The sequence below is a fragment of the Ixodes scapularis genome, unplaced genomic scaffold (genome assembly GCF_016920785.2).
Source record: "Ixodes scapularis isolate PalLabHiFi unplaced genomic scaffold, ASM1692078v2 PGA_scaffold11__112_contigs__length_91849675, whole genome shotgun sequence".
NCBI classification, from domain to species: Eukaryota; Metazoa; Arthropoda; class Arachnida; order Ixodida; family Ixodidae; genus Ixodes; species Ixodes scapularis.
In genome coordinates this window covers 14,348,466-14,362,515 of record NW_024609837.1, presented here as the reverse complement: position 1 = coordinate 14,362,515, position 14,050 = coordinate 14,348,466, and positions in this window count along the sequence as shown.

The following is a 14,050-nucleotide window of genomic DNA, read 5'->3' as shown; positions in this document are numbered from 1 at the left end:
ATCAAATACGCGTGAAACTGCACTGAGTCTTTAAATGGACGGGGTATTAATGCCCGTTAAGGATTTTTTCAAATACGATATAGCTTCGCTAATACTGGAAACCTCGCCGAAAACCTATGGGAGCGGCGGTGAACTAGAAACGTGACAGTGGCGCCTCTAGCGGACCCGGAGTCTACGGAAGCAGTCGACGCGACGTCCTCGAGCTTTGCGTGCCCCGTTCCGTCACCCTAACAGCAGAAACAATTCTTTACGGTCAGGACGCTTGCAAAGCGGAATCCACTGATCGAAACTGCGACGACGATCAAATAACAACGCGCGCAGAAACAAAGATAGAGCAGTTGGGTGATTTCAGATAAGATCGACCAAAGGATGGCTAGTCGACATTTTCAAATCAACTGATGTTTTTATATGTTATTGTCTAGTGTCTTGTATGAACGAATCCAAACTTAGTTTTGACTAGAAAAAATACTTGGGGACAGGAAAAATCGTAAGGCATGAGGGGGTGGACAGTTGCATTAACGCGCACTGATGGAGGGGGCCCGTTTGAGAGTGAATAACTAAAGCGATAACATTAGGAGAACTCTAATACGTTTTAGGCGCAAACTATGGGTATAGCTTGCTTGTAATATAAAGTAATCATATTTATTTAAAATTTATTTATTTTTCTAAAAATTGACAAACATGCCTGCTCAAACGACAAATGGCAAACTTTGGAGGTCTGTATCTCATGAAATAATTTAATCACTATGATATAATTTGCAGATATTATTCTACTAATATATAGCTAATATTTAAAAAATAACTAAGGTATCTGTGTGATACAATAGTTAGGATATATTTAGTCAAACATGGAAAAAAAATCAAACAGAAAAATTCCGATGCGAATAAAAAAAAAAACACCACCCTCGATTTTTTTTTAAATTTAGGTAACCTGTTATACTCTATTTCGGCATTCATTTCCATTAAAAACATGTTGCATCATTTTATTGAGAAAGAAGATACAACTCCCCAAAGTAGGGTCCTTTTTCAAAGCCTACACTTAGCAGTGTTTTATACAAGAACTGACTCTGAGTTCCAGTTTCATGAAACCAACACACATCTTTTATATATTTTTATTCAGATGAGGCCAATGATAACTAAATAAATCGTTCACACACTTAAATTAAGGAGAAACTACTGTGTACAAAGAGGTATCATATTACGGACTAGTGATCCGAGAAAAGATCATGCAGCCATCGGCCACTAGGAACTTTGTTTACTTTATTCTCCTGCGACACTATATGCTATTCCCTCTTCCGCTCTACCTTCATCTCTCTCTCTCTCTCATATATATCCCTGATATATATCCAGAACAAAAACATGTTCAAGCATTCCCTTTCTGCGTGGTAGTGTTCTGTGGCTAGCAAAAATCATTTCCTCGCTAAGCTCACGATTATGGCAAAATAGTTGCCGGAAACCGCAGACGACACTCGTCGCTAGTTCTGGCAAAACGGCCGATACAATTTTTTTTTCGCATTTCCCCGCTCGCTGTCAAGGACAAGGGGGTTCGCTTCAACCAGCAAAACATGGCCGCCGACGCCTGTTTACTGAGCAGTCATGCCTGTCGCCATCTCACTCGCTGGCGTCACGGGCGATAATATCAGGCACAAAGGGGCACACCAACCGGCAGCATTATCCCCAAATACTCGAGCCTCGCGTAAATACATAGAGTGTAAACGCTGTCGCCATGTTATCGTAGTAAGACCGCCCCCCCCCCCCCCCTCCCTCAACGGGGGACTGCAGTACGCGACGGCGTACTAACACAACGGCGACGATATCGACATCGCGGGCTCCGAATTTTCCCATAGTTCTACTCCACGGGCATTTCTCGAAACGCTTGATATTGTGTACGCCCGCCTGGAAGGATTTCAGGCGCGTAGTTAAGATAAGGCGGTTCTCCGCGGCAAAAGAAAGCAATTTCACAAAAGCTTAAAAGCGGCGGCGACGCGTGTGCGGTGAACGCTTGTAGTTTTGGTGTAGACAGGGTGTGTGTGTTCTCGTTGTTGACACCAGCCGGCGATAAGGCACTGCAGGCGGTAGCTCAGTACAGCAAGGGCTAATCCGAGTGACCATCAACGTAACCCCACCGCCAACCCCTCGCGAACCGGTCGCCGACATGGCTCAGGCTTTGTCATGAACCACGTGGTAGAAGCTCGGGTGCTTTCATATCAGCGCGTGGAGGGACGACAGTGCGATTCCGGAAAGTCTTTTTCGAAGGCCGCTGACCACAATTTTTTGTCTGGAGACTTTCCCTCTTTCTTCCTTTGACGTGGATCAAGCTTTGCCGACAGCCTCAGTTGTGACCTCTCTTTTCAAATGTACGTTTGCAGTGAGTGAGCTCCTCAGCCTCGGACTTGTCACTTGTGCACCCAGTAGTTCTTTCACTTGGCAATTATATGCCATCAGTTGGGGTTTAATTTCTATGATTTATGTATACATTATGAAGACGTCCTGGAGCTCCGAACGAGTGTTTTGTGCAGATTACTTTTGCAAACACAAAAAGACTATACCAAAGCAGCGGAATTTTCGAAGTGTTGGCGAGTTGGACCTAAACTCGTTGAAGCAAATTCTTCCGCCTGACGGTTCCACCAAAGTGAGTGCGACGGACTACCTGTGCTACCATTGCTTCATGCACATCACTAAGGAGATCTCGATGCGAAGCTCAGAGCAGTGCCCTGACATATTTGTGCCAGCTGAAGAAGCAATTGAAGATCTAAATCGCAGCATACTACCTACAGATGTGTCGCCGCTGAGACAACCACGCGTCGTAAGAAGTCGGGACAGGCCTGCCTATGTCAAGAGAAAGCAGACAGAACTGGAGCAGGTTGCTGTCAAGAATATACGCTCAAGGCTACGTATTGCGTACGACAGGGACGCACCATCGGGGTCGTCCGAACCAACATGCTTCACATGCACTGAGTGGGTGGACAACTTTCGGCAGGCCTTTGAAACCGCCACCTCTCTCCGGGAACGTTGTCAACTGCTTACACTCCTGCCGTCAACACTGACGAAGAATGAGGTTCAAAAGATGATTCCACAGGCCTCAATGTACCTCATCAGTAAATCCCGAAAACTCAAGGAAAAGCATGGCGTGTGGTATGAGCCGGATCCTTACACGAGGTGCAAGGTGAGCCCTGAGAACCTGTCTGCTGCCCTAGAGTACTTCACGAAAGACGAGCTACAATGTTCGCGCCAAAGTCCCAACCAGAAGGACGTCATCTCTGTCATGCTCAACGGAGAGAAAACGTTCGTGCCAAAGCGCTTCATGACACGCTCAATACGAGAGGCCTTCCGTATATACAAAGACAAGCATCCCGATTCCGGCGTTGGGCTAACGAAATTTTATTCGTTGCGCCCTAGATGGGTCCAATGTATTCCACACCAGGAAGTGTGCGTTTGTGTGCGCTGCGCCAATTATTATCTTTGTATTGCCGCTCTAGAGAACGTTACAGGCTCAACATTCAACACTGGTGAAATGAACTCGGCATTTCTGTGCGACCCAGCAACAGAACTGTGCCTTCAAGGAGACTGTGATCACTGCCCAAAAGGCCAGTTTCTTACACTCCAGGAACTTGATATCCCGGAGGATGAAGAGATTGTGCTTGCAACATGGGAGTCCGGCGACCTTGTGAAAAAAACTTTGGAACCTGAGACTTTCCTAAAAGTCATCCAAGTGACGGTTGGAAGTTGGGTACTTCACAACCATATCCGGCAAACGCAAGGTAAAGCGATCTACGATGAAAAACAGTGCATGCAACGCGGGAGCATTGTCTTTCATTTTGACTTTGCTGAAAACTGGACCATCGTGCTTCCTGACGAAGTGCAAGCATATCACTGGAAAAAAAAACAAGTTTCGATATTTACATGTGTAGTGACGACAAGAAAATCTACAAACAGCTTTGCCATCATCAGTGAGGACCTGTGTCACGACGCCGCTCACGCTTGCTTGGCTCTAGAAAAAGTGAAGGAGTGGGTTGAAGACAACGTTGCGGTATACTCGTACGTGACGTACGTAAGTGACGGCGCCGCCAGTCATTTCAAGAATCGCTACCAGCTTCACCAATTTGCAAAGGACGATTGCCCACAAGCCCAGTGGTTATTTTCTGCATCTGGACATGGGAAAAATGCATGTGACGGAGTTGGCGGACTCGTGAAGCACCAGGCCACGCTGAACAACCTAAGAGAACGTTCAGTAAGCGCAATTCAGACGGCCAGGACAATGGTGAGCGTTCTATCAAAGAAACTGAAAGGCGTGCATCTTGTATATCTGGACGAAAATGAGGTTGTTCGATATCGTGAACAAAAAAAGAAGAGTGGCTGACGGTGCGCGCCTTCCCTGGCATTCAGTCTTGGCACGCGTGGCGGCTCAGCAAGTCATCAACAGAAGGGACCTGTGACGTATATGTAGCACGGGCAGTCGGATCTGCTTGGAAGCAACTTTATTAAATGGGTACAGCGAGGAAAACCTTAGCGTAAAGTGCCGAATTTGATTTCCCAAGGACTGCTCATTTTGAATGCAGGGACATCTTATTTATCACATCTTTCTTCACGGGGTATTTAACCTACTGTTTTTGTTGGTGGTTACTAATAATTTTTATCTGATCACTATAAAAAAATCCCAAAATGTTATCCTCGAGCAGGATAAAATATATCGGCTTGCCACGATTAATTCATACACCGAGAGCATCGAAGCTGCTCCAGTTAGGCACTATGGCATCCGTCACCTGAAATTGTTTGTAATCGTAAATACACAGCCAACCTAAATATCTTACTATTATATCTTTGTTTTTGTGTGTGGAAGTAAAGTTATTTATTTTACTCTAGATGTAAAATATATCGGAAGGTACAACTTCACACTGCATCATCTTTTCTCAAATCATTAGTCTCTAATATGATACCACTTTGTACGCTTATGTAAAATGCTGTATATAGTTTCTCCTCCCTTTTACTGTGTGACCGATCGCTCTTTTTATCAATGACCTCATCTGAATAAATGTATATAAAAGATTTGTGCAAGTTTTATGAAACTGGAACTCAGAGTCACTTCTTGTATAGGACACTGCTAAGTGTAGGCTTTGAAAAAGGACCCTACTTTGGGGAGTTGTTTCTTCTTTCACAGTGCAATGATGCAACATGTTTTTAATAGAAATGAATGCCGAAATAGAGTATAACAGGGCACCCAAATTTAAAAAAAATCGAAGGTGGTGTTTTTTTTTTATTCGCATTGGAATTTTTCTTAGTTTGATTTTTTTTCCCATGTTTGCCTAAATATATTGTAACTATTGTGTCACTCAGATACCTTATTTATTTTTTCAATAATAGCCATATATTATTAAAATAATGTCTGCAAGTTATGTAATAATGATTAAATTATTTCATGAGATACAGATTTCCAAAGTTTGCCATTTGTCGTTTGAGCAGGCATGTTTGGCAATTTTTAGAAAACTAAATAATTTTTTAATAAATATTATTACTTTATATTACAAGCAAGTTGTACCCATAGTTTGTTTGTAAAAAGTTTTAAAATTCTCCTAATTTTATTGTTTTAATTATTCACTTTCAAACTTGCCCCCTCCATCAGTGCGCGTTATTGCAACTGTCCACCTCTCCCTGCCTTACGATTTTTCTTGTCTCCAAATTTTTTTTCTGGTCAAAACTAAGAGTGGATTCGTTTATACCAGACACTAGACAATGTCATATAAAAACATCAGTTGATTTAAAAATGTCGACCAGCCACCCTTTGGTCGATCTTATCTGAAATCACCCAGTTTATTCAGAGGTCTCAAACGCCACTCGGAGGGATCTTACGCGTTTGAAGCGCACCTGGGAAGCGGAAAAAAGGCGTTTATCTACTCGAACTCCGTCGTAAAAGGTTACTGTTTATTTGTTACAAACTGCGTTGTCACAATTCCTTACCTGAATAAGTGATTATTAAAACGTGCGCAAACAACAGGTTAAAATTACCAGAGCAAGCGCACCATGCATCCTCTGCAGCATTACAAAAACCAAAATTAATGAGAAAAATGACCATGCAAACGCTTTCCGAACTATGTAGAAACGACGGGGGTCTCCATTCCAGACGAAAATAAAAAAGAAATAGAAAGCAGTCGTGAACAACGGCGAATGAAACAAAAAACTTAGCAGACGATACAAAGATACAAATCACCCAGCAAATACCTCCTTCAACGACGACGATCGCACGGGTCGTCGGTAGGAGCATCGAAAATTAGTAGGAGGGGCTCGCCGTTGTTGTTGAGTCAAACGAGAGCAACACAACAAAACTAAAAACTAAAAACTAAAAAAAAACACTTTGTTTTTTGACGTTTTTAGGTCTAAGGAACCTGGAAGCGATCAGAACTAGAAGCCGTGTTTGAGACTTGTTGTTTTGCGGAGGCATGCGGTTTAGAGAAGCTGAGACTAGAGCACTGCACGGGCCGCTTTTGTCAGCCCGGGCCCGGCCCGGGCCCGGCATCATGGTAAGCTACCCGCCCGAGCCCGGCCCGAGGGTTTCCAAGCGGGGCCCAGGCCCGGCCCGGGCCCGAGCATTATCTATGTTACCCGGCCCGGCCCGGCCCGCCCGTGTTATAACAGGCCCGGGCCCGGCCCAGGCCCGAAATTTAGTAAAGTGCGAATTTACTGAGCAGGGCGTTTGCATTTCAGTACCGGATGGCTCTACGAATAACCCGCGTAAATTATTAAAATCGTGACACCAGAGTGTGACATCGGCCTAACATATATGGAGATAACAAAGGCGACAGGCCTATATTGCAAAATCCCTAATATTTGCGAGCCCCTGCTTTTCAATTAAAAATTCACGAAACATAAGAACGCGCGAAAGTGTCCGTCTTCAAGAGGTCAAAATCGTGACCTTCTAGAATTCGTTCAATGAACGCGCATATGTCCCTTGTACTGCCTGATATGCGAAAATTTGAGGCTGCGTAAATAAAGGTTTTTACAGTAGATGACTTGACCGCCATCGACTCAATCAACAGACACAACCTGGACCTCGTTTTTTTTTTTTATTATTCACAAGAAAAATGAACGGCAATAACAAAGGTGTGATGAACTATTTGTACACTGAAGTTGTTAGCGTACATGCACTACATGTTTTTGTGCAAGAACAGGAGGTTATCTAATGTGTCTGGTTTTAAGCACGTTCTCCTCTCTTGGATAATGTATCCCGCGGCGCTGAAATTTCGTTCACTAGTAGCACTCGTTGCAGGAATACAGAGAATCTTTCTTGCAAGGAAAGAAAGACGTGGATATTTCTTGCATTGGGACTTCCACCATTTCAGGAGGCCATCGATGCCCTCGCACGAACCTCCGGCATGGAGGTAGCTGTCTAGTTCATCGTCGTCAATGTCCGTCTCGGCGTGGTCGTGCCAGTCTTGAAACTCATCAAGGAGTCTCCGTTTTGGTGGCTTTGTACTGGTGCATTCTTCACCGGTCTCCTGTTCAGAAGGAACCTCCGGAACACCGAGCATCATTTGTCGCACCGTGCTGAAAACAGCGGTTCTCTCCGCTTCTTTCAGGGCCCGCAACTGGCGGAAGGGGGGCCATAACAGTGTGGCAACGTAGTGTATCTCTTCAAGCTGCAGCTTAGCTTCCAGGAACTGTGCCGCACGTTTCTTGAGCTGGGAAATAGTCCTTGTGTCTGCAGCCACTGGGGTCAGATGTCCTTTGAGCTTCCGCTGGTATAGCAATACCAGGGGCAGCGTTGGTTGCTTGTCTTGCTCAAGCTTCTCGCTGGCCTCCTTGAATGGCTCCAAAGAGTTGACGACGTCCTTTAGAGCTGCTTTGTTAAGATCCTCCATCAAGGTATTGCCCCTGCTGTCAAGAAGAGATTCAATGTCTTCATACTGTGTGACCAGAGACTTTATCATAGCCACCTTGGAATTCCATCTGGTGCTTACCTCTTGACACACACCATGGGGCAGCTGATTGCACAGTCCGCTTTGCTTTAGAAATGTGACAATGGCTTTTACCTTCTTCAGGCTCTTCTGCAATTCAGGCAGCTGCTCGGCGAGGTACTCATCGTCGAAAGTATGCCGGAGAACAGTATTCAATATATGGGCAGTGCAGCTCATTCTGGTGTAAGGACGAAGTGCGTTAATAATGTTCGCACCTTGGTCCGTCACAAATACTACATTTTCCAAGATGGCCTCCTCGTAGCCCAACTTCGCGCACCTACGCACAAGCTCTTTCCTTATGTTATCTCCAGTTTTCTTCTCGGGAGGAAAATCACATGTAAATAGGACCAAGCTGACTAGTTCCCACTCGTCGTTCACGTAGTGAGCAGTGGCAGTTATGTACGCCACTTTCTTGTAGTCGTCAGTCCACATGTCCACAGTGAAAGCGCAACGGCCCTCCTCTATAGCTTGCCGAACCGCTGGTTTTATCGCTTTTCGGAGTTCTTCAGCGACTTCAGCTACCTTGCGAGATAGTGTCGTGGGGTGTGGAAGAACATCTTTTGCGGCTATGATTCCGTGCCGCGCCCCAATAGAAATTAGCTCATCGGCTAACTTCAAAAACCCTTCGTCACATACGACGTCAAATGGCCTCATATCCTTGGCGCACCAACGAACGCAGGCCGTCGTCACATTCTGCTTGACGCTTGCAGTTATACTAGGTTTCTTCTCGCTAAAGAAGGACGTTATAGGAGTGCATTCGGCCGGCACCTTGCATTTGTGGCGATTCAAGTGAGATGTTCCTGTTTTCCCACCATCGTAGCTGAGAAAGCCTTTGCAGTCTTTGCACTGCACGTACCCTGCCGGCGACAAAGAATTGGCGTCAACAAGTTGAAGAAATTTTTTCCAGACTTCACTCTTCTGGGCCACCCTCGGGATGAGTTTGAGTTTTCCGGAAGCAAGGTCGGTTTTTAGGCGTACAGATTCTACAGAGCTCATTTCAGCAAAGGGCAAAAAATAAACGGTAGCTAAGACGTGAAATAGCACTAATGTAGCTCTACACCATGTAGCTTCGTGGGCAAAGTATATCTCTTGTGCAACCCACCTGCAGTTTGATCCGCTGAATGTGAAGTCTCATTCCGGCAAAAATGAAATGCAGTCTCGATTAAGCAAAACGTGAACAATCCGCATACAGAACTAGGCAAGATACAAATCTGACAAAACGCGCACGGGCAATGCTGGCAACGTAGCAAAAGTCCCAAACAAAAGGAAACAAATTCTCAAAAGTAAAGCTTCTACCTAAGTAGCCATGCAGTGTCATATAATATTCACCGGTGCTTAGTGGCAGTCCGTTAACCACGACGCAAAGTTGCGGCAACTCTCGAAGGTAAGTTCTTCCGGAGAAGCAGGCGTCCAAGTGTCCCGATCGACCTTCAACGCGACGACAGCGGCAGCAAAAGCATGCTCCCGGGAATCGCACGGCAGTCAGACTGAAGACGCGACAGTCTACATTCCCTTGAAAATACAACCTCCAACACTAACTAACCGGAGCGCGACGCGGTTTTCTATACCGTAGCCCCGAGAAGTTCGCGTGGCGCCCCCTTACTGCGTACCGGGGTGACGTCACGGCGAGGAGAGAATTTTTACCCGACTCGGCCCGCTCGCTCTGTGGAGGCTGTGACGACGGTAGCTGACGGCGCGCTCGTTTCTATTTAATTTTTTTGGCGTGTTTTTCGTTGAAGTGTACTTTTTTTTTATGTGCCTTTATTGAGGTATGGCTTGTAGCTACAGGCGAAACTTCAACCAACATTTTAAGCATGGTTGACAGGGCAGGCAACGCATGAGTCGCAGCTGGTATATGAAAATAAAGAAATATGGCCACAATTGCAGGAGCATCACTGTAGATTTACATCTCGCACAATAAATGCTGCTGATGGTCTGAATGAATTGGCAGGTTATGTATATTATTTTTTTTTGTATCTCTGTTTTTAAACAAGATCGCCGAAGCAGAAAAGCTACATGCTGTTCGAGCAACATGTTAAATAGAGCCTGGGCCATGAAGAGAGAATTACAAGACAGCCCAAGTGTAGGGGCAAAGTAAAAAAACAAGGAACATTTATTGTATACATTGCTCGCATTTGACCTTTGCTGGATTCGGATAGTATTTCAATTGACTACTCGGGTGGTATCTGTGGACTTGTTTATATCAACCCTCAAGTAATGCATAACAAACGTAAGCCAAGGTGTCTAGCTCGTTATTAGCCCCTTAAGCCCTAAAATTCAAATTTTACTTAAATCGAATTGTCCTGAAACTGAGATACCTGAAGCTTTTCTCCCGCAGACTGTCGCCCTTCACAGGTTCCACATTTTCTGCTGATAGTGCTGCATCTACCACTGGACAAACGTTTGAATGCTTGCTTTTACTCCTGTTTTCTTCTGATGTCAAAGAGTCCAGCTCTAGGGAGTTTGGAGGTTGAGGAAGCTTTTGGGGACCTGCAGCAGTATCCCTTTTAATTGGAAATGACAATTCAGACTAAACGGTGTATTTTCGGAATACCCAAGGCTGGAATAAAGAATGTCAGGAAAAAGTATAAACATTCCATATTACGGCACTATTGCCGTGCATAGTTTGGCCAATACATATACAGACAACTGGGGGCAATTCGGCCGTTTTTGCTGCTACCATACAAACTAATTTCCAGTAATTGTGCAGCTTCTAAGAAATATGCCTGCATGCGTGTGTAAACTATATAATTGATTCACAAAGAAGCTACATTTATTTAAAACAACCCTGTTCCACGAGCACTTTCAAGATCATCAGACGCAGGGCCTTTAAAACATCTGCGAACCAGCGCATGCAGAGTGGCAGCGCAGAGTCAGGGTCGCGAGCTAATTTGCCTACCACCCAAAGGCCCATGATATAAATGCCTCTTCAAATGCCTTGAAAGCGGGATGTAATATCGTCTTAAATCGTGAACGTGCAAGGGCAGAATTCCAGCGTTTGAAACACTCGCGCCACCGCTTCACCGACCCCTCGCAAGATTGCCTTGTGTCGTGTGGACGGACGGGGAGGTTCATCGGCGAAATTGCCTCCGCCGATAGCTTTCGGGATTTTTAACCCAATTTTAAAGTTAAAATGGACAAGCAGGCTTATAAAATGTACGGAAGCACGCCAATACCGGCCTAACTCAACGTTTTGCACACCAGGTACCAGCTCCTCGAAGAGCTTGCGGCACACAACGCTAAACCTAAACCACGAACCGGTGCTGGGAGGCGAGCCGATGCGAGATCGCGGAGCGGAGTACTCCCCCTGACGTCACGGTACACCTCACCCAATCCGGGCGCGGCGACCGCAGCGACACTTGTGTTCGCTCTCGGGGCTAATACGGCGTCTGTCTGTACTTTCCGCCTGCAAAGCGGTAAAGAACAACAAAATAGACACCTCCCGCACGGGCGAAGCCGCGGCCGCTCATCGATGCTTCTCTCCTCCCCCGCCGCTGTCTGCTCAGGGCGCCAGACGCCAAGGCGCCAGAGGCCAGGGCATGGCTACAGTAGCTCAGGAGTCAGGAGCTCTCTCGTTGTGCTCGTTACTTCCCGATCTTTATGTTCTAGTAGGTTCTATCCTAGTTGAGAGGGTTGGCTCTCGCCTCGTTGCTCGCTCGGGATAAACGCGCGTCAATCGTGGCTTCGCGGGTGCGTTCGTTTCCGCGCCGCTTTTTGAGACATCTTGTATTTTCCGAGCGAGTCATGTGGCCGCTCACAGTTACGTGCAGATAAAGGGATAAAAAAATTTAAGACGCTCTGCCAACTGTACGCTAAGCGGGATGAAACTTTGAACGGCTGCGTGCTCGCCTTACCGCCTGCCCATGTTGCTGGGATCACCGAGCGCGGAATTCAACGGACGCCGTCGGCATCACTGACACGTACAGCGGGCCCGAGCCCGAACTAGGCCCGAGCAGGTGCTGACCCGAGCCCGGCCCGGGCCCGCCGTCAAAAGCCCGGGCCCGGCCCGAGCCCGCCAGAAAACCGCCTTACCCGGCCCGGCCCGTCCCGCGGGCCGGGCCGGGCCCGGGCTTTCGGGTAGGCCCGAGCCCGTGCAGTGCTCTAGCTGAGACTCTTCTTTCTCTAAACCGTGCTTCGATAAAACGAGCCCGTTCTCTAAAACGTGCTTCGATGAAAATTAATGGCATTGCATCAACTGTAATTAAACCCGTTGTTTTGTCCTTTGTTTTTTTTGTTTTCTATTTTTTTGCCGTAATTTTGGTTTACCATGAAACTTAATGTGGAGGCCCCTAACCTTCCGTTGTGGTCACGGTTGTGGTTCAACACGAGATGTAAAAAAGTATGTCCGGCGCTGGAAAAAGTAAAATTACTAAAATGACCCGGTTGAGGAAAAAGACTTTGAAGAAGCCGACAGAAAATTGATGCCACTAGTGCTTCGGATGCGCTGGTGACGAGTGGCAACTGTCCCAGGCCAAATAGACCGATCTCACCAGCCAGTTTGACTACGCCACCGCTGCCGCAAAGCATCGAGGGAACTTTAGTCTTTCTGCGCGTGCGACAACCTCGCTGGAGCTCTGCGCGTGCAGGCCACGAACAGTCTCGTGCACTGCCGATTGCCTCCTGTGAACTAAAGTTATTGCTGCCTCGCGCATGCGTCGAACGCTTGGTGAGATCGGTCTATTGATTTATGACCAAAGTGGTTCTTTGACGCGCCAGCAACAACAATCCCCCCCCCCCCCCCCCCCCCTTTCTTCAGGTGGAAAACCGCAGCAAAACGCTGGCGAAACCGCAAATCGTATCCCAGTCAGGTTGCGTCCGGTGGCTTCACTTGCGGGCGCGGGAAGCGCGATCCAACAATTGTCATTGAGATCAGTGGTTTAGACAGTTTAGACACAACCACCAAACAGGGTTGCCAGGTGGGTTTTAGCTCAAACCGCCAAATGCCAGACGGTGTAGCCCAAACGAAGCCAAATCCAAAATATTTTCACAGACCAAAAGTAGCCACTGCAGAGTCCAAAAAAGCTTAAAAGGCGCGAACAAAACAGGACGAAAAAAGACTCCACGAACGACACGGATGGACACGCGCCAACTTCCAACTGATTTAATGAAACACCAATCATTGTCAAACTGTCGATCCCAATCGCCTAAACACGTGTAACTGATAGAAGTTCTTATAGAACTAGCCCCAACCAAAGTTTTATTCCAAAAAAGCGTACGCCCGAATGAACGAGCTAAAGGCGAAGGCAGTGCGTTTTAAAGGCCGACGAACGAGCAGAAAGGAGGAAACTCTCCCCCAATTCTTCCTTTCCATTCGAGAAAGAGAAAGACCAACACCTTTTTTTTTTTCTGCGGTGAGCAGCTCAGAGATGCGTTTCAGCGGGGAGAGGAAAAGAGAAAAGCGCGAGAGGGAGTGGAGAGAAGGAAATTGAGAACCGGTTGTCTGCCCGGCAGAATTCGATTCTGTAGGTCGGCCTTTAACGCAATCCAAACCAACGCGTTTTGGTGCGCGCGTAGGCCGTGCGCTTTCGCACTCTGTTTCCCGACATTGTTTCATGGGCGCCGCCATTTTGGCACTTGTGCAGAGCAGACGCAACTGCCGACCGTCATGATTCAAGAGTGCGACTTCTTGAGAAAGCTCATGTAATATTGCTTTGCTCTTTCGCGAACTGTTTACACTTTTGTGGAGGACGGAAAAGCGTTTCCTGTGATTTCGGATAAAGCGTCAGATACGTGACAACCATGATATTAAACCACAATATGGGCAAGTGTCGTTACTCTGGAGCGTAGCTTATTTAGTGGCACTAGTGCGAACCAAAGGCCCATCGTACAGGAGCGTTTGCTTACATTTTCTTATGTTATCTTATGCGTAATGATGCGACCGCGAGTGACCGGGACACTAGTCGTGCTTCGTATGTCGCGTGTAATCTGACGACCACATCTTGCAACAACTGGGGAAACTTGCTTTTTCTTTTCTCTTTGGGGGAGAAACCGTTTTAATGTTTACAAAGCTACAGTCCAGAGTGCGACCGTCACATCCCAGCACACACACATTCGCAGTATCGGGAAGTACCTTAAGTACATTGTACTTAAAAGAGCGGTGC